We start from the raw sequence: 27,190 nt of genomic DNA, 5'->3' as shown, positions 1-27,190 counted from the left end.
CTTGGCACATCTTACTACTACCCGGATGAATAGATAATTTGGATGAGTGAGCTTCATCTAAAATTTGGTTCCTCAGCTCATGGTCTTTTGGTACCACAAGTCGGTCCTCAAACCATAACACACCTCTTTCGTCCAATCTAAAATGCTTGATCTCTTGCTCGTGCATTTTTCTCTTGATGTGACTTATTCCTACATCTTTCTACTGCAACTCTATGATTTTGCTTTCAAGTGAACAACTGATCGTGATATTGTGTAGTACAACAGGGTGTAACAAGTTGAATCCATCTTCCAATAATGTTTCTATAGTATTGCAATGAGACTTTCGACTAAGTGCATCTGCTACTACATTAGCTTTTCTCGGATGGTAGCGCACTTCTAAATTGTAGTCCTTAATTAGCTCTAACCATCTTCGTTGTCTCATGTTCAACTCTGGTTGGGTAAAGATATACTTAAGACTTTTGTGGTCAGTATATATATGACATACATTGCCCAACAAATAATATTTCTATATCTTTAATGCATGAACAACTGCTGCAAGTTCTAAATCATGTGTAGGATAGTTGACTTCATGCTTTCTCAATTGCCGAGAAGCATATGCAATAACTCTTCCTTCTTGCATAAGCACACACCCCAAACATATTCCCGATGCATCACAAAATACATCAAAAGGCTTTTCAATGTCTGGTTGTGCTAGCACAGGTGCTGTAGTTAATAGAGTTCTAAGGGTGTGAAAAGTTGCTTTACATTCTGGTGTCCATTTGTACTTCTCATCTTTCTGAAGTAGTCTGGTCATAGGCTTAGCTATCTTTAAGAAATCTAGAATGAAACGACGATAATATCCTGCTAACCCTAGAAAACTCCAAACTTCATGAGCCAAAGTTGGGGCTTTCCAATCCATGACCTCTTGTACCTTTGATGGGTCTACAGAGATTCCATCTCTTGATAAGATGTGACCTAAGAAAGGTACTTTGCTCAACCAAAATTCACACTTACTAAACTTTGCATATAGCTTATGCTCCCTCAATCTGGATAGGACAATCCTCAGATGCTCTTTATGATCTGACTCATTTTCCGAATAAATCAATATATCATCGATAAACACGACCACGAACTTGTCGAGCTCGGGCATGAATACCGAGTTCATCAGGTACATAAAGTAGGCTAGAGCATTTGTTAGTTCGAAAGACATAACCAAATACTCATATAAGCCATACCTAGTAGAGAAAGTAGTTTTAGGTATGTCCTCTGGTCTAATCTTTATTTGATGGTAGCCTGATCTCAAGTCAATTTTGGAGAATACCTTTGCCTTCGCTAGCTGATCGAACAAGATGTCGATGCAGGGCAACGGGTATTTGTTCTTGATGGTCACAGCATTGAGTGGTATGTAATCTACACACATTCTTAGTGACTTGTCCTTCTTTTTCACAAACAAGGCTAGATATCCCCACGGAGATGAGCTAGGTTGGATAAGACCCTTGTCCAATAGATCTTGTAATTGAACCTTAAGTTCCGCTAACTCATTGGGTGGCATTCTATAGGGCCTTCTTGATATGGGTGTCGTACCTGGCACTAACTTAATATTAAATTCCACCTCCCTATCAGGTGGTAAACCTGGTAATTCCTCTAGAAATATATCCAGAAACTCACAAACCACTGGGATATCACAAAGTGTGGTGGTTTGGATAGCACAAGCTAAATGTTGGAGTTCAAAATTATGGGAGAGTGGTACTAGAAAAGCATTTCCTCCCATGGGTTCTCTCAACATAATAGTATGGGTGCTGGTGTCAATGAGAACACCATGATCCTTCATCCAATTCATGCCTAAGATTACACTTATCGATAACCCGGGCAATATTATCAAATCTGTTGTGTACTCTCTCCCTTGTATAGAGACGAGCACATTTTTTACTATCTTATTTGTAGAAATAGTTGCCCCTGCTGAACTTATATTATAACCCCTTTGCTTACTTCAATTATTTCCTGATCATGTCTAGATGCAAATGCTTGACTCATAAATGAATGAGAAGCTCCCGAATCAAATAAAACAATAGCGGGATACTTGTTGATGAGAAACATACCAGCTGTGACAACTTCTCCAGCGGGCACTTCCTCAACAGCGGTATAATGCACGTATCCTAGACATGCCCTTGTGTTCGACTGCCTCTGATTGTTCTAATTTGGGTTGCCATTCTTCTTGGGGTGGGGGCATTCCTTGGCCCAATGACCCACTTGATTACAGTTGAAACATGGCTGATTACTCCTAAGTCCTGTGGAGCTCCCCTGACTGCCAGTTCCCTTTGGTAAGGCAATAGTGAATGCCTTATGGAATGGTTTCTGTGGCCTGCTATTCTGAGTTTTAGGTGGTGGAGGCCTAAACTTGGGTGAAGGTGGATGGAATTGTGGCCTAGCTATGATAGGTGCTCTTGACTGTGAAGATTCAGAGGCACCTGCCTCATATGCTCTCTTGCGACCCTTAGCAACCGCATGCATGTTATTGTGGTTTTCTTGGGTCAAAGCATCACTAATAAACTCGTTGTATGTGGCACACCTAGAATTTGCCATGGTCTTCATCAGTTTGGTACCCAGACCCCGCTTGAAGCTCTCTATCTTCTTCTCCTCAGTATCCACAAAACCTGGAGCATACCTGGACAGGTTGTTGAATGTGTGCATATATTCTATGAGGGTCTTCGTTCCTTGAGTGAGCCTCATAAATTCAGTCGCTTTCATGCACATTAGGCCTGGGGGAATATGATGTCCCCTAAAAGCCAGCTTGAACTGCTCCCACATCACTCGCGCATTAGCAGGTAGAGACGACAAGAAATGTGTCCACCAGATCCCTGTTGGTCCTTGCAGCTGATGAGAAGCATACTCAGCTTTTAGATGCTCGGTGACCCTTAGCAGACGAAACTTCTGCTCAATGGTGTTGAGCCACTCGTCAGCCTGTAGTGGTTCCTCAGCCACCTTGAAGATAGGAGGCTTTGTATCTAGAAACTCCTTGAATGTGCTGTGCTAATTTGGCTCAGCCCCTTGTTGATGTGGGTGACCACGAGCGATGTTCTGTGCAATGAGGTGTAGAGCTTCTTCCATTGTCCTTTGGCTCCCCAAGAACTAAGCAAAGAACTCCTGAGCGGACGGTGGCGGTGGTGGTGGTAAATCATCACCATTGCCATCATGGCTGCTACTAGCTCCTACATGAGTGCGCGTCATCTGCGAAGTTGCAACAATAAGCGATTATTGGTTGATGCCACAAGATTGCAGATAAATTATAATTATGCCAAACTAAAATTACTAGAGATAATTCTCAAATTCACAATAAAAATAGAGGCATAACAATTCATTCTCGCAACATGATACCACCAATTTGATCGCTCATCAGACTCATAGCACGTTAATATCCAAATCATGAGCTCAGATAGATCATCTGGAATTAGAGTTTTAGCCTTACGTGCGATAGTCATGCAAATAACAATATTACATGATAGTTCAAATCACCAACACCAAACTCAAACTACAAGTTCATTACATAACCAACGATGATACATTAAGTACTTATACTAAGTACTACGCGATCTAATCCTCATCATGATCACTATCGAGGTCAGAGATAGGCTCATCTCCTTCCTCAGGCTCCACCTCCTCATCTTCTTCCATATTTGGACCATCTTCTTCCCCATCAAGGATAGGGTTCAGCTGGTTGTTCAAATAGTGCACTTCATGCTGAAGGTTCATTACTTGAAGTTGAGCATGTGCAAGCTGCTGACGTAGGCCCCTTTCAGCATGATCCTAAGTGTTGCTCATGTCGCGGTGCCTATCTCGCTCTATCCTTATGTTAGCGACATGGTTTTCTGCTGCATCACGCTGACGTCTAGCTGTGGACACCTCCGCACGGGCGGTCTCCAACTGCTCCTGTAGTCCTGCAAGTACTGCTTGATCATTGGCTCTAGCCTCTTGAGCTGTTGCCCTCTGCTGATCCACTTGCTCCATTTGGGCATGAAGAGTGCCCAAAGCTGCATAGGCTTGGTCAGATTCCCATCGGGCTTTACTTGTGGCTTTCTTTTACTTGCGCACACACTTCTTGAGCTTGTTTTGCGTGGCTTCAGCTCTCATGAGTTTGTCCATGCAGGTGGTGTATAATTCCTGCCAGAAATCCCTAGTGTCCTAGCATGCATAAAACATCTTCATCACGGCAAACATTGCACTCATGGAGGGACTAGAGCTATCTGCTCGCTCATCCTGATCTCTGATCAAAGCATTTTGGCTTCGTTGTTCCCAATTTGTGGTGGATGGATCCACCCAAGGAAACATACTCACTGCACTACCAGTGAGTGCATCCCCATGCTGTTGGCATATTTGCCTCAAAACCTCAAAGGCCACAACTTGGGCAGCCTCCCAAGGAGTCTTCCCTTCCAATTTTGCCTTCCACTCCTGCTAGAAAGGCGGTTGTGTGTGGGCTGGTATAGTGAGCCGCACCTCGTACCATGGCTGTCCTTTCAAGTACTCTTCAATCCAATGATAAAGGGACTGTTTATGGTACCCCGCAAAGTGCAGAACTCTCCACAAGAGGGTAGGTGTTCCAAAAACCATCAGGAAATTCTCACATCCGACGGGTGCTGCCATCTGTACCATCAACATGTACATTTTGTGAGACAATGCCATAATGGATAAGAGTTATATAACTGAGTAAGAAATTTATAAGGGGAGGAATAATGTAATTATGTGAATGGTAATTCTCATGATGCATGCTCGTTCCGTACGTCCTCACAAACTTAGGAAAAATTTGTTTCTAACGGTAGACACGGTGGCATACACACGTTCTCTCATATATAGCGTAACTAGTCGAGCTACACGTTTCATTGTTGGTGTACCTGCATAAAATTTCATTTCAGCCCAAACTCATAATGAAATATGCATAATGTAATTTAAATACTTCCATATATGTATACCCATACATATACTTCCGTATCAAGCTACCCGATAATAATTTAAACCCACAATTAAATATGTACCATATACACATGCAAGCATGCATACATAGCCGTACCAAAGCTAACTCTCCCCGACCACACGCTCACATCTTGCGGTCATACACTCATCATCTTACCTTGTCGTAGAGGCATTTGATCCATATATTACCATTCAAGTGAATGGCATCCATACAATAGCACGCCGTATGGACGATGAAGTAAAACCCCCCATGTTAGTACTTAAATAGCCACCTAATAGTCCTTAATTTGGGCATAAGGAAAGTGATCATTGGCACACTTTAGATTTCAAATATCCATTTATATAGCTATTAGTTGCTAGAGAAGGGTTTTTTTAGAAAACAAAAACTTTTGTTTTAAATACACATGTGACAACTAATGTTGAACATTGCTCTGACACCAGCTGTCGCAGAACCGACTAATTTATAAGAGTACAAGTACAATGGCAGTCCGCAAGCGGTCGCACTGTCATACTTGAACCCATATAAACCCGGTAGTCCGTCGAGTACCACGACGGGTCTCAATACATGATTTACAATAATCAAGATCGTACATGATTCAACATACATATCACATATTACATAAAGTTCACAGATACATTTTCATCATCAGAGTATGAAACCAAGTTATTACAAACCGAGTTTGATAGATAAAAGCAGAAGCAAATTAAGTTTGAAAGTAAAGTTTCTAACATAGTTCAGTACAGTGCCGAAATAGGATCACAGTCCACAAAAGCAAATAGAGGGATTAATAAAGAAGCCTGCCCAAGGCTTACTCCTCATCCACGATGGGATAGAAGCAACTCTTGCAATAACCATGATACACAGTGCCATCTGCAACAATGGGAAATAAAACCCTGAGTACGAGAAGGTACTCAGCTAGACTTACCTATCATAAACCAGAAATAAATCGACTCCAAGGATTATGCAAGGCTGTATAAGTGGAGATAGCTTGACAACATTTTGCATAAAAGCAATTGACTTAGTTATACAATTATGATTCCTTTATCAAGTTAATTATAACTATCCATCTCTAGATTAGCAACTATCTTGTGCCAAACATGTGGTATATCCATTTAAAAGCATACAATAGTAACCATAGCAGGTATTATAATTCCATATTCATCCGAACCATCATGTTCCATAACAAAGTTACTACGATGTTGGAGCTAGCCAAGTTTCTCACTATCCGGGAGAGACGACGATTCAAATCGATTTTCAACCAACTGGAAATTTATTCCCAACACAAACCCAGGCATACCGCGCGAAGGCAGCCTTAGGTCATATTTGGTACAACTCAGGTACACATTTTGCGGGTTCATACCGTGCCGCACAATCTGGGACACTAGATGCCAGGACGTTAAGGCCTAGCCTGCCCTTGGGCTCAGTCTGATCGCCCCCTGCAAGGAGCACACAACAGAACAGGGCCCGGCCTAAGTTGAGCTACTCGGCTTCACGGTCGGAACGAGTTATCCGGCCAGCTAAGTGATAGGCATGCGTTCAATCTTGTCAGAAATTCCAATAATGGTACGTTCCTTGATCAGCATAGACGGAATTACATGATTCATCCTACGCATAGACTCCGCCCAGCCTCGATTTTCTTTTACCCCATGGTTCTGTTCCACAATAGCAAATATAGCCAATCATGCTCCGGTATCCACCTATATCTCATAGGTGACAGGACATTACCCGACTTCTACCGGTCTAAGCATGGCTAAGCATATATTCGATCCTAGACCTATACCGGTTAAAGGTAGTATTTCTGAACAAGGAATTTATATGCATCAAGTGGTTTCATTCAACTCCTATAACCTAATGCATCAATCATAAGTACTTAAGTAATCATTTGTAAAATGCTGGGAGACTTAAAATGCTCTGGGGCTTGCCTCGCAGAAAGGAAGTGGGGCGGTGGTCAGGGCACTCCGAAAGCTCTTCAGGATTCTGCTCCTTGCCTTCGGGAGCTACGACTAGAGGATTCTCTTGCTGGTCCCCTTCCTCTACTTCGTCGAATTCCAACAACGTGATTTCTTCCCCCGATCCTAGATGCATGAATATGGCATAAGATATTGCGAATGCATATATGTTAACAAGTGTAGTATGATGATACATGAAGAATGCATTCAATATTCTTAACAGCATGTTGTTTAAGTAACAACAAGTGCATCACGTTTACTGAGTAGGTGCATATCTCTTCTTGATTATGTAATTAATTACTTCAACAATGCATCTACTATTTCACAAACAGCAGCTACTTGTTCTACTCATAACTGGAGTTCTAATTATCCAAATGCAGTGATCCTAGACTTTCTAGAAAGCTTATAAAATTATCTACAACTCTTATTTAATTCACAAAAACTAATTCACAACTTTTCTTAGCCAAAACAAACAATCATATCAGTGATGTCTAGGGATTCCAAAGAGCAAGCAATTCGGAAATGCTAACTTTAAACAGCTGTAACTCCTAAACCGTTTGACCTATGTTCCTGAAATTTTAACACAAGACATATGATGAAGATATCTACAACTTTGTTATTAACCATTTTTATAGCAAACATCATTTTTATCATGCAACTTATCAAACTACAGAATCTGTCTGGAAACTATTCCAATTCGCATTATGAAGCAACAATACTTCTACTTCATATAAGTATTCAAATTTTTACGACACAAAGCCTACCAATAGTTCAAGCATACCAAAAACATTCAAGAACACTTAATGGTAAAGCCAAAACTATTTATTTAAATACCTTTATTATTTTACTTAGATACATAGGTTAAATAATAAACATATACAAATGTGCATCATAAATTCTTAAAAATTTATAGTGCCTTACTAAAGCTACCAATAGACTACTGTAAAAGTTTCATGCCATTTTATACAGTAAAACATTCTATACAAAAAAGACAAGGCATAAAGGCTTAAAATAGCAAAAAATAGAAAACCCTAGTGAAAAGTGTCAAGCAATAGATTTCCTATTTTTCTTATCATCCTGATGGTACTAGGATAACTTCCAACAAATTTCATTAATATTGGATTCATAAATAATTTATAAAAATTCATACAAGGATTACCTATTTATAAAAGAAAAATCTATAACTACAAATCTATACATGCACTGATCCTCAAATTTTTACCAGAGATCATACATGTCAAGAATAGCTTACCATAAAAATTTCATAATTTTTGGTGCACAGGAACTCTAGATATAAAATAAACAAGTTTGCATGCATTCAAAAACACATTTCAAGTTTCCATTTAAATCCTCCAAAAACTCTACTACAAAATCTAGTATAATATTTTTCATAAATACTAAACTTATTAAGGAACACTACAAAATTTGGTTCACAAATTTTGGATCTCCAGAGCTCAACTTATCAATTTTTCAAAGTTGCACACCAAACTGAAAATGAATGAACTGGCTTCTTTCCTACTATCGCTGACAACCGAGACCCACTGGTCAGCCGGTCCACCTGTCAGTGAAACCAAAACAGAGCCGGCGGCGCTGAGCAAGCTTGCGTGGCCACGGCTCGTCGACGGCGAGTTCGCCGGTGGTGACATCTTAACAACACGATCTACTGAGCAGCGTGCGTCGAACGACCTAGGTGGTGGTAGTGGAGGGTGGGTGGAGCATGCTCGTCGCCGGTGATGGTGGCACGGTAGTGCAGCACTGTGGTGTGCCGGCCATCTTTGGCCACGACGAAGTCACATGACGCGATCTATAGGACTACGGAGACTCTACGACTATGACTACGCGACCTAGACGGCTAGAGCGGTTCCGATGAGGCACGGCCACGGCAGCGGCCATGGCGGCACTCCGGCGAGGCATCCCCGTGATGGCGCAAGACGAAACATGGCTTACCAACGGAGCGGCTATGGATGCTGCTGTGAGGGAAGGATAGAGCAGAGGGAGGTGAAGCATTGGGCGCGACTGATTGAAGAATGGAGCGGCGGTGAGCTCAGGCAGGCTCGGCGGAGCGTCGCGATGGCAATGGCGCTGTGGAAGCTCAACAGCTGCGCTGAGGTGAAGGAGAAAGCCAAAAAGGCAAAATGGGAAGCGCAGGGCAGTGCGGGCGAGCGCGGGGCTTCATGTAGTGCGCTTTGGCCTGGCTCTGCCGCGCTGGGCAGGGCGCTGGCGACGCGCGGCCACTGTCCTCCTCCACGTGGTGGCTCGGCTCTAAGCCAGTCGGCCACTGAACCGGCCAGTTCAGTTCAATCAGAAAATGCGATGGCTGCCTGACAGCGAGTTTTGCAAACGAATTAACTAAAAATCCGTGGCTCCAAAGCGTAAACGATCTACATGACTTTTGTAGCTCGAAGTACCAGCTCCAATTCTTGTTAAGGAATCATGCTCTAATTCACAACCAAAACCAAGTTATATCGCCCTGAAGTTCAGCTTGTCAGGCTGCACCTCATCCAGACTTAGAAAAATAATGTTAAGTGTTGAAATGTTGGTTTTGCTGATTCTTGTGAGCTAATTTCAAGCATGCTAGGAGCTAAACAAGTCAATAACCCAAAAATAAAAGTTGTTCACTATATCAAATACTACAACTTTGCTTTAGTGACCACCTCCATGCAAGGTCTCTAACACATAGTTCAAACTTGGTCAAACATGTCACATTCAAATAATGGTATACATTCAAACTAGAGCTTAGTGACCAAATTGCCCCTAACCATGAATACCAAAGTTGTTCATAATGTTCATCTAAACATGTTGAAGCAAATTTCAAGGTCACACAATCATTTCATGTATTAGTTACTCATAGTGCTATCTAGGTTAACATGAAATCTGAAGTGTTTGGTCATGAAAGGTGACCTTCATGAACAATGTCCTATTTGCTAACCTAAGTGTTGCTAATATGTTTTTGTGACCCATATCAACTAATTACATGTATACACCCATGGTCATTTGCATATGTACAAGGAAACATGCAATAACAAGCAAATATTGCATACATTTTAATCCAATGTTTCAATTGTAAATGCTTGTTTATGAATGCTTGATGCTCATGCTCATGTTATGCAAGTCAAGTTATGCGAGGCTAACACCCGAGGTGTTACAAGTTCAACTCCAAGATGAACGAGGTAGCTATACTGATCCATCCCTACAAAGCCAATGTGATGTGAACACCTTCACTAATGGATGCCACCGGGTCTCTCTATCAGAACACGTGGAACATACTCTACTTGGCGGCCAGCAACTGGGTCATGGCGTTCCTAGGTGAGCTCGCACTCCACTGCACGCTAGTGCCATACGCATGTAGCTACGCCCAGTCTGTGCTCATCATTGTTAGGTTGATCTCCACCAACTTGGCCCAATGGACAATTAGGCCCTTGATCAAGACAAGACTTGGCTTGATGGACCAGTTGTAAGAGTGAAGGGCAAGTTGGAGGCTTTGGAGCAATGAACCGCATGGAGGTGAAGCTTGAGTAAGACTTGGCGCCGATGGACGAAGGCAATGGTGAAAAGCAAGTGAAGTCAAGATCAATGAACCAAATGATCACGTGATAATGTGAAGTGGATCATATCATTGTTGATCATGTTGGTGCATGTGTTGCATCGATGTTGGAGGAGATGGAATGGAATGCGCAAGGCAAAGGTATAACCTAGGATATTTTATTTCATCGGTCATATGTGTATAGAGAAGTTGATGATCGTATTTAGGATAGATGGTCATACTATCAAGAGGGGCAAACTTGTTTGCATATCGGTCATCTAATGCCACTTGAGTGATCTAACTTTGCGTCGTCGCTAGGATCGAGTGGCGTGGCATGTTGAGTGGCTAATCCTTTGAAAAATGTTTGTGAAAAGCTAACACACATACACATGGTGGTGTACACTTGGTGATGTTGGCACATTTGCAAAGGAGAAGAAGTTGGAGTTGATGAGGATCAACTTGGTGAAGAAACGGAGGTGAGAAGATGTCACTGTGAGTGACCAGACACTAGTCTCAGTAGGACCGGTGCGTCCAATCAGTGACAGCAGAGAGCACGTAGGTGTCGGTCTTCGATCGGACGCTAGGTGAAGAAGTGATCGGATGTGCAGGACCTACGTCCGGTCGTGTGAGATGTATGGTGACGTAGCATGGGCAGCAGAGGCAGCGAGGACCTGGCGCTAAGCTACATCTAGTCACCTATGACCGGGCGCGTCCTGTCACAAAATAGAGGCTCCATGAGCTCTTTAGAAACGACCAGACTCTGGCTGGTCTACGTCTGGTCACGCAGGAGCGGACGCGTCCGGTCGCAAAATAGAGGCTCGGGGAGCTCTCTAGACACGACCAGACTCAAGCGTAGTAGCATCCGATCATCCTAACTATGCTACATCCAGTCGTCGTGTGACCATTGGCGCGTGAAGTTACCGTTGAGATCGAGTGGCTCCGGTTGAACACAGAGCGACACATGGATGGCGTAGCGCGACCGAATGCTGGCAAGGTGCATCTGGTTGATCCAACCAGCGTGTCCAGTCACCCCTAGTTTTGCCCGTGAGGTTATAAATAGAAGGGTGTCACGGCCATGGCTGTTGCTGAGCACCTTGGGAGACTTTGTGTCCATTCTTGAGAGTGCTTGGGAGCCCTCTAACTCACTTGAGCTTGATAGTGTTCATCCGATCGAGTGAGCGAGCGATTCTAGTGCGATTGCATCGTGAGCTTGCATTGAATGGCACTAGGTGATCGAGGTGCAAGCTGGTGGTGCTTGTTACTCTTAGAGGTTGCCACCTCCTAGACGGCTTGGTGGTGGTCTCTGTCGAAGCCCGTAAGAAGCTTGTGCGGTGCTCTAGAGAAGAGCTTTGTGAGGGGCATTGTGTTCGCCCCACGGGAGCCACGAAGAGCAACTCTAGTTGAGCGTGTCATTGAGCTACCCTCACTTTCAGGGTAGGTTCTTGTGGTGCTCGACGTGCGGGCTTGGCGGGCGAAGCCAATTAGCCACTGAACCACCAAGTGAGCGGCCGACACAACAGGGACATAGCATGTTGGCAAGCACGTGAACCTTGGGAGAAAATCACAGTGTCAACATTGTTCTTCCTATTGGTTTGCAATCCCCTTACACAAGCTTGTAATTACTTTTATATATATTGTGCTTGTGTAGTTGCTCTTGTAATTAGTTAGCCTGTGTAGCTCACTAGTTACCTTCTTGCTTGTGTAGCATAGAAGTAGCTCGCTTGCGTGGCTAATTTGGTTTGTGTAACCTTGTTAGTCACATTGCTTAGTTTGTGTAGCTAAGTATTTGTGCTCTTTAATTTGGTATTGGTTGCCTTGGTATTGAGCATTGCTAGTGAGCTTAGGAGCTTTGTGCTTTTGCTTACTAGAATTATGTAGGAGCTCCCCGGTGTGTAAAATACTAGTGGCATAGGTTTGTGTGACATTGCTCCTAGAATTCGATAGGTAAGCTCTAGCTAGCCCGACACCTTTGTTGCCTAATTAGGATCTTTATAAGGTGTTTGTGAACTTCGATAGAGGGGTATAGTCTTGGCTAGACTGATTGTTTTAATTTCGCATTTGTTTCGGTTAGCCGGCATGATTAAATTTAAAAAGGACTATTCACAACCCCCTCTAGTCCGCTATCCTGACCTTACACCGTGGCACAAGGTATGAGATTCACCTGCACTGCCACAACCCCACCTACATCTTAACCCTAAGCCGATCTAGAGAGGGGGCGCTGCCAACGACGGGAAACACAGCCACTGGCCACCATCGCCTCTGCACCATCGCCTCTGCACCGCTGACTCTGCACCGCCTCTCTACGATCGTGCCTCCACCGTGTCACCAAGACTGATGTGATGGCCAGCTCGTCTTCCTCGAAGGCGGCTGATGGTTTGCTACCCCACATCCCTCTCTCTCTCTGTTTCCTCACACTAGATCATGTTCTAGGGTTTACTCCATATCCTAAATGTCAGTTTGACCCGCTAGATCTATGGCTAGTGGATTTGTTAATCTATCAATGGTATCACAGCTAGATCAAAACAAGAAATTTAGAAGGAGGTGATTTAAATTGGATCAAACTCTAACCCTAACCCTAACCCTAGAAGAATGGACGGAGAGGGGAGGGACCTACCCGGTTTTCTCGCCGCTATCACCACCGTCGTCGCACGAGAAGAAGCTCCGCCACCGCCTCGCCGGCATGCGAGAAGATAGCCGAGCTGCGCTCATCGTCGTACGCGCGAGCCTCGGCCGAGCGCACCATCATAGGACTGCTCAACGGTGGTGCGCTCATCCACTAGGGAGCGCACGCTCTGGCGAGGGGACCCGCGGTGGCGCCGCACTTCTTCTCTAGAGTCTGCTGCACTGAGGGCTGACAAAGGAGAAAGGGGGAGGAGCTAGGGTTTAGGGTGAGCCCCACCATAGCGTGTGGGGGGACTAGGGCACCATCGCCCAGACCGCTCGGCGACGACGCACTCAGCCTAGGGCGAGCGTGTGCGTCGACGAGGGGACCGGCGGTGGAGCCGCTCCGCTGCTCTTTCCTCTCTGTGTGCAGCGAAGAGAGAGAAGGTGGGGGAAGAAATGAAACTAGGGTTTGGGTCGCTAGCGAGGACACGCACGCGTGTGGGTGTCATAGCGGTGCTACTGGACAACACGGCACTAGGGTAGAACATGCGCGTTGCTGCGGTTACAGGCTCGACCATGTGCTGCTGCAGCACCACGAGCAGAACGATGATGAGGCAGCGGGACCCGAGGAGGGTGGTGCGCATAGCAGTGGCGACGCGACGACAGCGGCAGCAGCGTGGCACGGCGACAGGACAGCCAGGCGTAGGTGAGCGGTGGGCGTGGCGGCTAGCGGCGTGCCCACTGTGGCCAGGCTACGGTAGCAGCAACCGGCCAGCGTGGCCACTTACGCACATGCGCGAGCGCCCATTGCACCGACGGCGGGACGTCGGGGCTGGACGTCCAGGTGACCGCGCCCAACATGTGAAGACGGCCCGAGTTCATGCTATGCACATATTTTAAAGCGTTCAAGACGTCTAAACCGTTGATCCAATCCACAAACCACTTTTGCTATACCTTAGAGGGTATATTAGGCTACTAAAACAAGCCATAATACTACCCTACTCCTTAACCCAATTTCTCTACAAAAATTGCTAAACATCACAATGCCGAACCTTCCAAAAGTTCATGAAATTTTCTAAGTGTTAAATGGATTTCTATTTCTAGTTGCACTTTTAAGCTATTGAATATAGTACTTAACAACATTATCTCTCAACACCAAGTATTTCGTTGTCACCTACAAATCTCACATTTCAAACTTTATTAAGGTGTCACGTGTATGTTTTATAGCGTTTTTGTTCAATAAAAATTAGTTAACATCCCTACTTGCTAACTTTATAAATCGCGAATTAACTTTTCATTTTACATCTTTACGACTCGTTTAAGTTACAATGCTTTACCTATTCATCGCACCACATGCAATATCACTTAAGTATGATACTCATGACATGTTTTAGCAAGTGATTCACTGTGTAACACCGAGGGTGTTACAGAGCTGTATCATGGAAAAGCTCAAAGAAAATCGTCACTACATCGTCTACAATGTATGCCGAGTTTATAGCATGTTATGAGGCCACAGGGCAGGTGAATTGGCTGAAAAAATTTATGCCCGGGTTGAAAGTGGTAGACGACATACATAAGCCACTCAAGTTACACTGCGATAATAATCCAGCAGTATATTATGCTCACAAAAAATAAGTCAAATGGTGTTGCCAAACACATTGACATAAAGTATTATGTTGTGAACGACAAAGTCCGGGATCATATAATTAGTCTTGAGCATATAAATACAGAAAAGATGCTCGCGGATCTACTTACTAAAGGCTTACCACCCAATGTGTTCAGAGAACACTTAGCCGGCATGGGTTTAAGGAAAAGTCTATGATTCCTAGACAATAAGGGTCTAGTTGAGAATCTATTTTAAAACAGAGAGGTGCATTATAGCTGTTAAATCTAATGGCAACTGACCATGACAATGAGGCACGCTCTATGCACTAATATGTGATGGAATGGAAAAAAGATAAAGTAAATTAAGTTTAAGTCATAAGGTGAGATCAAGGGGGAGAATGTTAGGTTGATCTCCACCAACTTGGCCCAACGGCCAATTGGACCCTTGATCCGCGCCCTGATCGAAGACGTCCAACCATTCCATGGTTGGTGGGCCCCCGTCGCACAGCGCCATAAAAGGGAGGTGGGGTCGGGGCACAAGGCACGAGATTCATCTGCGCCGCCATAACCCTACCTACATCCTAACCCTAAGCCAATTTAGAGATGGGGCGCTGCCAACGACGGGAAGCACCACCACCGGCCACCGCTGCCTCTACATCGTCGCCTCTGCACTGCTGACTCTGCACCGCCTCTCTACGACCGCGTCACCAACACCGACGCGATGGCCAGCTCGTCTTCCTCGAAGATGGCCGATGGTTTGCTACCCCGCATCCCCCTCTCTCTTTATGTTTCCTCGCACTAGATCATGTTCTAGGGTTTACTTCATATCCTAAATGTCAGTTTGACCCGCTAGATCTATGGCCAGTGCTGTTAATCTATCAATCATGTGTTCTTCTTGCCACGTCTGACGTGCATGCAGAGGGGTACTGCTGGACGCGGACGATGGAGCGGCAAGCGTCACGGGTGCGGATGCGCTACCTGCGGGCGGTGCTCCGACAGGACGTGGAGTATTTCGGCCCTGTTTGGTTGAGCTGTGGCTGTGGGAAAAAGCTGTTGTGGGCTGTGAGCTATGGAAAAGCTGCTGTGGGCTGTGAGCTGTAGAAAAGCTGAAAGCTGTTTGGTTAAACAAGTATAAAATATACCTTTTATCTTTATCTCTCTTGAAACAACTATGGAAGAGCTTTTTATTCCACCAATTTCGAAAAGCAGAAAGCCAAAAACCAAAAGCAGGATCAAATCAGCTTTCAAAAATGAACTACGGAAAAGCAGCTGCTTCTAAAAAAGCACCCTAAAAAAACAGCCCCTTTAGTTGAGCTTTTGACTTTTAAGACCAAAAGACAATTCGACCTCAAGACAGGCACCACGTCGGACGTGATCGCCAGCGTCTCTAGCTACAACCTGGTCGTGCAGGACGTGCTGAGCGAGAAGCTGCCCAACTTCGTGATGAACTGCTCCATGTTCTAGGGCGGCTACGCCGTCGGGCTCGCGCTGCTCAGGCCGCTGGCGCTCGTGCTGCTTCCGTCCGTGCTGCTGCTCGTCGTGCCCGGCTTCCTCTATGGCCGCGTCCTCATCGGCCTCGCGCGCCGGATCAGGGAGCAGTACACGCGCCCGGGCGTCGTCGCGGAGCAGGCCGTGTCGTCGGTGCGCACCGTGTACTCGTTCGTCGCGGAGAGGAGCACCATGGCGCGGTTCTCCGCCGCGCTCGAGGAGTCCACGCGGCTCGGGATCAAGCAGGGTCTCGCCAAGGGTGTTGCCATTGGCAGCAGTGGCGTCAGCTTTGCCATCTATGCCTTCAGCGCCTGGTACGGCAGCCGGCTGGTCATGTACCACGGCTACAAGGGCGGCACCGTCTACGTCGTCTCCACTGCCATTATCATCGGAGGAACGTACGTAAATACTACTAGCTAGCTAGCTGCAAACCAAACCGTTTTTTTTTTGGTTAACATTGTATTGCCATCTTCCGGAAGCTCGGCCTCAACGGCGTGGAGAACAGCGGTTCTGCCTGTTTCCTCCGAGGCGGCGCGCTCCACTGCTTCGAGTACGGCGTCCCCGTCGCGGCGTTCCTCGCCAAGCTCCGCGGGGGCACCTGCACCATCGCACGCCCGGACACCACGGAAGCCGCCGTGCGCGGCACCATGAACCTCCTCCACGGCCACGACTCCACCTGCGTCATGCTCATCCCTAAGCCGGATTACTCCGTCCTCGGCTTCGCCTACACCGAGCCCACCACCGCACCCGCCGGGAAGCTCTTCCAGGCGGCCTCTGCCGGCTTCTACATCGACGTCGCCCCCAGCAATACTGCTGACTACGTGCCCACCATGTGTTCGATGTATTGCCGCATTGGCTTCACTTCCATGCTGACCACAGCACTGAGCAGTTCTACTCCAACCTGGATGTCTGTCGAGTTCGTCAACAGCTTTGACAAGCGACCGTGGCCACCACCATCTCAAGCTCCAGTGTTCAGTGAACAAGGTATGCACAAACTAGCGGTTGGTACTCTTCTTGACGCTAAGCCGTATGTCATATGGTCAAAGCCCCCTTGGCCACCACCACACATGCACATTGAGTTTGAGTGTGGCAGTGAAGATATACGTCCATTTCCATGGCCATCTTTCACCACAATCGTTCCTGAGCTTGCTATTTGGAAGTGTTGCACTTTGCCCAGGAAGCCTCCATGGCCACCCCCAGCTCATCAATATTTTAGAACTGTGCATGCTCAAACTATGGAAGGTTGGAAGCACAAGACAGTGATAACAGAGTGGACTCTCCATGTGCTCATTCAGGAAGGAAGGCGACAACAGTGTGGTGGTACTTTTGGGCTTGTCTGGCATAAGGATAGATTAATGGTGCCCAAGTGGCTTGCTGATATAGTGATGACATTTCTAGTGTTCTATGGTGAGACCATTACAGTTCTTCTCTGTTGTGCAATCACTACTGTGCTGCTATTGCTAGAATTACTCAAACTCAGGAAGATCTGTGCTGCTGCTGTTTGCTTGGAGCCAACACATCTGGGTGTCGCTGGAGATTGCTTCCCAAATGGGTGTTTCAATGACGATCTATGTTGTTGTGTGGTACTGACAGGATGTGTTCATATGGCCAGTGATAAAAATGTGCAAGTTCTGTTGATAGCTGGTGAGCTAATTCTAGAGCAAAAGCAAAAGAATCACAATGGATGTAGTAGCAATACAAATGTCATATTGTCAATTCAAGAAGACTCAGTTCAGTTCTGTAATTCTTTCACCTTGACCAATAGTTGTTCCATGAGTCTGGTTGTCAGTTGGAATCCACCATGGCCACTTCAACCTCGACAGGACATCAGTGTTGGACTGCGACCAATACCATGGCCCTCCTTCAGAGCATTCCATGAAGTTACTGCAGGGTGGTGGTGTTCCAGTTTGCTCCTACTGCCAACAGGGCTACCTTCAGCTTGGTGGCATTCTGGGTAACAAAGCGAGGTGCTGGCAAGCGCAATTCACAAGTGCTGTTGGAGATTTCGGCCCTGTCTAGGTCCACAAAATTCCCAACTTTGACACTATGCAAAAAGAAGATTCCCCGTCATATTAAACTTGCGATGCATGTATGGAGTACTAAATGTTGACGAAATCAAAAACTAATTGCACAATTTGGTTGTACTTTGTGAGACGAACGTTTTGAGCCTAATTAGTCAACGATTGGACAATTATTACCAAATAAAAATAAAACGACACTGTAGCTAAACGTGGCCTTCGTCAAAGGAGATTGAAGAAGGGAAGGCAACTTTACAGGCAGAATGCTGCCGCAGGCACAAGCCTTCTCTGAACAAAGCATGCACAGTGCCCTGGGATCGATCCAGGTGACCTCCATTTCCAGACTCTTGTCCATTGGCTTGAGGGCAAGCCAATTTTAAGGGAGGGAATGTCAGTACACTGCCAAGTGGGGCCACCTGTCAGGACAGCTGTAGCAATGATACAAAAGGGAATCGGTCATCAAGAGGAGGCCATCGAACATAATTATCAGAAACACAATATTCCTTCCTAGTCTACTGTTCATCTTCCTCCCCAAGTCTCTCTCTCTTGTACCCGGATTACCTATCTCTAGTTCCTTCTAGAGCCTTCTAGATCCTTCACCTGCTTCTTGCTCCTCCGATCTGTATTCTGTGCTGCCTCCTTCCCTTGCTCCAGTTCATCTCGGTTGTACCAAATCGATACTGTTGGTGTGTGACTGAGTTGTCAAGGTTAGGGTTGCTAACATCGCTCTGCTCGAGCGGTTCTACGACCCGTCGGCTGGGGAGGTGAGCCTCGACGGCGTGGACATCCGGCGGCTGCGGCTCAAGTGGCTGCGCGCGCAGATGGGGCTCGTCAGCCAGGAGTCGTCGCTGTTCGCGACGTCCATCAGGGAGAACATCCTGCTGCTCGGCAAGGAGGACGCAACAGAGGAGGAGGTCGTCGCCGCGGCGAAGGCGGCCAACGCCCACAGCTTCATCGCCCAGCTGCCGCAGGGCTATGACACGCAGGTACTGTGGCGGCTTCCTGTACGTGTGTTGTCGTGCTCGTGCACATGTCCTCCCAAGTCCCAAGTCCAAATCTAACAGCAGCTTTTCTGAATTGAATCTGAAAACAAAAGAGTAAAAAAACAAAGTTGAATGGTTCAAACTGAAATATTGATGCAGATTTCCATTGACGATCAAAGAACAATCCAAGAATAGTTTCCTCAAAAAAAAGAACAATCCAATAGTAGTAGTGGCATCAAACTCAACAATAATGCCAACTATGTGTAAATACTGCACAAATATTTTTTTCTAAAAACATGTTCACGAAGGATCACTTCCAACAATCTAATACTATCAATCCAAGATGTTTACTTATATCAGCTAAATGTGGTGTCCATTCCCAGCAAACAGAGTCCGACCATTGACAGTACTCGGTTTTTTAGGCAACCTACATAGGGAAGGCGAATTTGTATACATATCTCTAAACAGTACAATAACTGAGATAGAAGATCGAAGTTACCTTCGACATTGAAATGGCAGAAATACATGACAGTTTTGCACAAGTGTCGTACCAACATTTCAGATATATTATTCTAATAACCAGGGGAGGTCTTGACCAGTTTATAACAGTTGTTAATAATGTAATGCAGATATTAGCTGCTATATATAAGAAAGTTTTTGAAACAGAAAAAAGAGGGGAGACCTACAAACCAAAATTTGCAAATGAAAATAATGCTCAATTCTTTATCTTCTTGCTACAGCAAACCTGAATTATGTTTTTTTTATCACACGAAATTACAGACTTTTACAGTGGTTCGTCGAGAAACTGTTTCGTTTTGATCTATTGAAATCACCCACATCAATGACCTTGGAACTAAGTTTATCTACTTCTATGAAATGTAGGCCATCCTTTAGTAATTTGACACTAACTATGTCTGGAACAAAAAACAGGTGGGTGAGCGTGGTGTCCAGATGTCTGGAGGACAGAAACAAAGGATTGCAATTGCCAGAGCAATCCTAAAGTCACCCAAGATCCTTCTCCTTGATGAAGCCACCAGTGCATTGGACACTAACTCAGAGCGTGTGGTACAGGAGGCACTTGACCTGGCCTCCATGGGCCGAACTACTATTGTCATTGCGCATCGGCTCTCCACTATCATAAATGCTCATTTGATTGCTGCCATGAAGTCTGGTGAGGTCGTGGAGTTGGGCTCCCATGATGAGCTCACTGCAAATGAGAATGGCCTCTACTCATCTCTTGTCCAACTTCAACAGACCAGATATTCAAGGGAGGCTACAGAGGTTGGTGGAACTGAAAGTACATCTAATATGGGACAATACAGCAGCCACAGTGTGAGTAGGAGACTCTCTGCAGCTTGCAGCTCGAGCTCAAGGAGGTCAGTGGACAATGCAAAAGATGATTACGACATAGACAAGCCAAAGATACCAGTGCCATCCTTCAGAAGGCTACTTATGCTTAACGCACCGGAGTGGAAGCAGGCACTGATAGGAGGCTCTAGTGCAGTCGTGTTCGGCGGCATACAACCTGCGTATTCATACGCCATGGGGAGCATGATCTCTATCTACTTTTTGACAGATCATGAAGAGATCAAGGACAAAACAAGGACCCATGCACTTTTCTTTGCCGCCCTTGCAGTGCTCACATTCCTGATCAATATTGGGCAGCATTACAACTTTGATGCTATGGGGGAATACCTTACCAAGAGGATTAGGGAACATATGCTTGAGAAAATTCTCACTTTCGAGATTAGGTGGTTTGACCGTGATGACAACTCAAGTGGTGTCATATGCTCACAGCTTGCCAAGGACACCAACGTTGTAAGTATAAATATTTTGATTGAAGCTTATGAGTACTTAGAAAACAAGAGTAACTTACAGGACATAATATTTGTGTTGTAGGTGAGGTCACTAGTGGGTGATAGAATGTCTCTGGTGATCCAAACAATTTCTGCGGTTCTCATTGCCTGCATCATGGGTCTGATAATTGCCTGGCGTTTGGCCCTTGTGATGATAGCAGCCCAGCCTCTTATCATCATCTGCTTTTATGCTCGTCGTGTCTTACTAAAGAGCATGTCAAAGCAATCTATACAGGCACAATCTGAATGTAGTAAGCTAGCAGCTGAGGCTGTCACTAATCTTCGCACCACCACTGCTTTCTCATCCCAGGAACGCATCTTGCGCCTCTTTGACCAAGCACAGGATGGAACACGCAATGAAAGCATCCGGCAATCATGGTTTGCAGGTCTTGGCCTCGGCACGTCCATGAGTCTTTTGAGATGCACTGCAGCCCTCGACTTCTGGTATGGTGGCTAGCTCATTGCTGAACATCACATTACTGCTAAGGCCCTCTACCAAACCTTCACGATTCTAGTAGGCACAGGACGTGTAATTGCAGATGCAGGTAGCGTGACAACATACCTTGCTAAGGGTGCTGATGCAGTCGCTTCTGTGTTTGCTATTCTTGACCGGGAATCAGAAATTAACCCTAACAGCCCTGAGGGATACAAACCAGAGAAACTCATGGGTGAGGTCAACATTAAAGAAGTTGATTTTGCATACCCATCAAGGCCAGATGTGGTCATCTTCAGCGGATGAGGTATGGGTTGCACGAGGTTGACGACTGCGCCCTCTGTGCTCAGGCGCCAGAGACGGAGGGACACTTGTTCTTGGGATGCGTCTTCGCAAGAGAGCTATGGTTCTCGCTGTTGTCCCCAATCGGCCTGGTGATGATCATGCCGGAGCACGACGAAAACATCGGGGAATGGTGGCTGCGCCAGCGGCAACGTCTTGACTCGTCTGCTCGTCCGGTACTCGATTCCATGTTCCTGCTTGTCGCTTAGAACCTATGTAAGGAAAGGAACAACAGGACCTTTGGGAGAGCAGCCGCGGATGTCAACGTACTACGGCAAGCCGTCGTGCGGGAGGCAGAAGATTGGGTCGCGGCGGGATTCACGTCGCTCGCTGTTCCATCTGCAGCTTACAGCCGGGGCCAATGTAACAACGACTTGAAACTCCAGTAGATAGGTCCTAGTCGCTCGATGTTCGGCTGGTCAGCTTCGGCTGGCTGGCTGGAAATTTTTTTAGTCGAGTAGTGTTTTTCTCTCTTCAGATTCCAATATAAACAATGTTTTCCAGCGGCTACGGTAGCTGCCAGCCGAACACTCTCCACTGTCCGTGATTGCTAAGTAACACTTGGTTACTTTACTCTTAATGATAAAACGGGTTGAACATCCGATCGAGAAAAAAAAATTAAGGGGCTGATGAAACGTCATGCTGATCTGAATCTACTAGCGCAGGAACCGAAGACACGTAGTACGCTACTCTACTTGTTAGCGTAGTACAGGTGGAGCCAGCACCTGTGCATCTCATGGGCGGAGCAAGAGAGGAGCCGGTGTGGCGCCGCGTTGGTGTCGATCGTCGAGAGATGGTGGAGCGCAATGGCACCTCACTCACAGAGCTGGGGCCTGGGGCCGACATCGACACGACGCGCCGCGTTGGTTCGCGGCAGCGACGGTTAGCGGCGGCGGCGGCGGACTGACGCGGCGGAAGTCGGCGTTAAACGACTCCGACGGCGTCCAAGCCGCGTTGGTTCGCGGCAGCGGCGGTTAGCGGCGGCGGACTGATGCGGCGGAAGTCGGCGTTAAACGACTCCGACGCCGTCCGAAGCCGTTTAGGATTCTAATTTTTGGGCTCTTGTGGAAGGGAGGCATGGTTAAGGCCCATGGAAATTTGGCCCGATGGTGTATGTTGAGTGATCTAGCAATCATGGTATCACGAATTTTATTTTTTTCCTAAAAACGAATTATATTTTTATTTTAGTAAAACAATACTAATATTTTTTATAATAGTTCCTAAACTAAATTCTAGAAACTCTCTCTTTTAGCCGCACCAAAGGCGAGCTCGCCACTTTGGTCGCGCTACATACATTGACATGACTTATTGAACATGCTAGCGTCATCGCAAAAACTTTTCTTGTAAGTTGCTGATATGGAGGTGAGACTGGCAGACTGCTGAGTCACATCATCCTACTTGCATGACTTTACAGAAGTGTGACTTATTTGTTTACATTTTTTCGAAAAAATCTTAATTTGTTTACATAGATACTAAAAATCAAAGGTGACCATTTTATTTGGAATAGGTATCATATCTTTGTAGTTTTAAAACTATTTTTTTCCCTAAAATTCTATATTTGAGTTTCTGTTAAGTTATTATTTTCTTATCAATCCAAAACAAAGGTCTAAGGACCTCCAAAAATCTTGTCACTTTTCAGATAGATGCTAAAAACAAGCATGGTTATTTTGCTTGTATATATCTGGCATCATAGCTTCTGTTGTTTTGAAATTAAATTTCTTTTTGGAATGCTATATTTGAGTTTTTGGTAAAACAGCTTAGCACCAAAATGGTTCCCAAAAATCCTAAAAAATCATCTAAATTCTTGGTCCTGAAAATAGTATTTTGTTCGTGCTAAGAAACTTTGGATTTCCCAACACGGCTTCGCTTGAACTTTGCTGTAACCATTGTCGTTGTTCTAGACACCTCTGTTGTGCCTCACAACCAAGCTACATTCAAGTCTCAAGCCCACGCACCGGGTCGACAGGGCTTTGTGGTAGGCCCATCATCAGGCCATGAGGCCATCAGCGTCAGGCAACCATGAACCCCACTGGCACAGATTCGGCCCAAGAAAGTCTACATTCGGCCCGTCGCATATGATCTACCACCTTCGCCATCAGCAAGAGTGCTGCCGCCAGAAGCTCCATACCATTGATGCACCAAATATATATATATATAAATAAATAAATAAGCACTAATATTCATTATACCAACTAAATATCATTAGATTAATTATATTATATATTTTTATAAGAATCTGTTTGGATGCATAAATGTTCATACTATTTTCTACAAATATAGTCAAATTTAAAACCGGTGAACCCCTAAAATGTAAGACGTGTATCTATTTTTGGGACGAACAGAAAATAAACCAGTATTCCGGTGCCCTGCCATCAGCCACGGTTTGAGTTTGCTTGTCATGTTGTCGTCAATAGTCAAAATATCTTATATATAATTTAAAATAGGAAGAGTAGTTGTCAGTTGGGACTTACGAGGGACAGTACTGCAGACACATTTAGCTTTATATTCGCAAACCGCAAAACAAAATTAGGTGCATGTTTGTTGGAATCCATATCTCGTGCAGTTGCGCCGCCGTGGAGGACCACGCCGGCATCATATGGGCATTTGGGAGGAGGGTCGTCGGCTGGCTCATCATGTCGCTCCCAACGCCAGGAAGAAGGGTGCGCCGTGCGAGTGCGACGGCGTCCGACGCCTCATCATGACCACGCGCTCGATCGCGGGCGTGTCGCATCATCGCCCATCCTGCGCGCGGGCGGTACATACAAGCGTTTATGACGATCCCGCGCTGTACCGTGCACGTAAGTTATTTATCATGGACCCAGCTAGCTAGTCACGGTTGACGGTTCAAACTTTAACCTTGATGATGATTATGGTAGCACCGGCTCCTGTTTTAATGTGAGGATGAGGTTATGTAATTATTTATCAACTAGCAAAGATGGCCGAGCGTTGGAACGGGAGAAAAGAAACAACAGTATCTCTAGGCCAATAGATTTAATTCAACTCAAATGATTACCTCACCTTTCTCCGTACCTCACCTTCCACCGTTGATTACTACAGCTCAGATCCAGAGTACGTGTTTCTCTCCCATCCGCAACTGCGTATCAAAATAATGTTAATTTGGTGTCATAATAGTTATACTCTTTTCTAAAAATATGGTCAAAACGAAAATAGTTTTAATTAATATAATTCTAAAAGTTGATTTCATTTGCAGCGGAGTAAGTATAATAAGAAAGAGTCTTCTAAACAATCGTACGGCCTGTTCGGCTGGGCTTATACGATCGTGGATTATAAGTTGTAACAGTATTTTTCTCTCACACCAAATCAGCCAGCAGTAAATACTCAACGATCATGTACGATGAAACGAGAAGACTGGTAGTAGTTACATGCACATTATTTTTCACTACTATGCAATATCTATTTTAGGTAATAGTATATCACGCGCTCATACATATATTATCATGATATTATGTGTTCCCGTTGCAACGCACGAATGTTTACCTAGTGATAGGGAAAATACCCGTGTGTTGCTAGAAAAAGATATAGCAAACTTATATATGACTCAACTCTAATATATTGCAAAAAGTAAATATGGCACAAAGTTAATATTTGAGAAAGATTTTTTTTCCTGGAACATGAATCTTGTCGTCATGCTGTGCAAGAATTATGAAAAGGACTGTCGCACAGCTTATTTGAAGGACTTTTTGTTTGGACGGCCTCAAGCAAAGTTTTTATAGTCATGATGTCATTTAAATTATTGCAGCTGAAAATATTTCTTTTATGGTCTCGAGCTTCTTGTCATCAAACTATATGAATTTGAACTTCGAGAACCATGAACTAAATATGATATATAATTAGGAAAAGAAACATATGTTCAATTAAGGGTGTTTTACGGACATCGACAGGCAACAACACCCTATTATTCCAGCACAGCAGCAAAAGACCCGACGTGTGGGCTACATTTTTACATCTGGAATCTTTGAGTTTCTCAAATTCAATTTAGACGATCCTACCTTTTCTTTCTTTCTTACACTTATCCACCTGGAACCCTTTCTTATCTTCTATTTCTTTTTTCTCATCCTTTCCCCGAAACCACCGAACTGAGGCGCCCAATATCAAGCCGAACCCTGCCGGCGGCGGCCTGATCGGCTGTGAGGAAATTGTGGCAGAAATTTTGCAGAGAGAGGCCCGGCCTGGGTCTAGTTCCATCGCCTTGCTCGTCTGCCTCCTGTGCCGAGCCGAGACCAGGATGGATCGAAATGCAGACGCAAACCAAGGTAAAACGTGAACTACACAAACAAGGAAGACAGAAAAAAATAGTGGCAGAAATCTTACCTCTTTATTATTAGGGATAGAAATAGTGTGGGAAAATGTACCATTTCGTTACACGTTGCTTTTTCTAGTGTTGTGTTCAAATAGGACGAAACGAGTGACAACGTGCTTACATTAAGTTAACTTTCTTGTGGTGAAATATGTCTAGTAGGATTTGAATTGCTTTTTTACTTTGCCAATTCTATTTTTGACAGTTGACGGCATGACTCCTAAGAATAAGACGACGTCTATAATGATTTTATCAATAGCAACATCCATCAATCTTGTTTTAGAGATATGCTCGTAGAAGTAAGGTGTGTATATACATACCATGGGGTGTACACACGTGTATGTACCACCTCCGCTCTAAGTGCGTGATTGGTTGCCTGTTTTCATCTTAGCCTGGCCCGTCGCATGCACCTAGCACTCGTTTGGTTGGCCGAAGGACAGGGCGGATCAAGCGTGCGGTCTGTGGGCGCTCAAGGGCCCCTACGTGCTGGAGCTCTACAGAGTTAACATAGAGAGAGGAGAGAGGAGAGAGGAGAGAGGAGAGAGGAGACAGGAGACAGGAGAGAGAGAGGAGAGAGGAGAAGACCGAGGAGAAGGGAGACAAGGAAGAAGAGGGAGGCTAGAGCAAGGAGAAGGAAGCTAGATGAGCCCCCATCTAAGGTTCACGAGGCTTTTATATGTATGTCATTAAAAAAAATTTATAATTACATACAAGTTATTAAAAAAAATTGACCGCACACGAGTGCAATCGTTCTGAACTTCTTTGCTCTCCAAGCCATTCCGTCGGTGTTCTATTCGTTTTTCACCGTTTGGGAGTCCTGACAAGTGGGTCCGGTCAGTCAAAACTTCCATAATACCCCTCTCATCCATATCCTCTCTCTCAAACTCTCTCTCTCTCTCTCAAACTCGATCTCTCTTCTCGTGCGTACGGCCGAGGCGGAGCTCGCCCGCGCCCGTGCCCGCGGCGGCTAGCCGGGGCCAAGCTCGCCCGCGGCGGCTGGCTAGGGCCAACCTCTCCCGCGTGAGCCCGCGACGGCCGGGGCGGAGCTCGCCCGCGCTCGCGGCAGCCGGGGCTAGGCTGGGCGGCCGCGCGGAGGGCAGCGGCGCCGAGGCGGTCACCTTGAGGA

At 45.5% G+C, this 27,190-nt stretch overlaps 1 pseudogene; it reads left to right on the top strand.

The window, feature by feature from the left end:
* The window catches only part of LOC136468672 (putative multidrug resistance protein), a 28,313-nt pseudogene extending 6,037 nt beyond the window's left edge, over positions 1-22,276 (top strand).
* The last annotated feature ends 4,914 nt before the right edge of the window (positions 22,277-27,190 follow it).

This window comes from Miscanthus floridulus, chromosome 8 (genome assembly GCF_019320115.1).
Source record: "Miscanthus floridulus cultivar M001 chromosome 8, ASM1932011v1, whole genome shotgun sequence".
Lineage (NCBI taxonomy): Eukaryota > Viridiplantae > Streptophyta > Magnoliopsida > Poales > Poaceae > Miscanthus > Miscanthus floridulus.
This window is presented reverse-complemented; position numbering and strand designations above follow the sequence as displayed.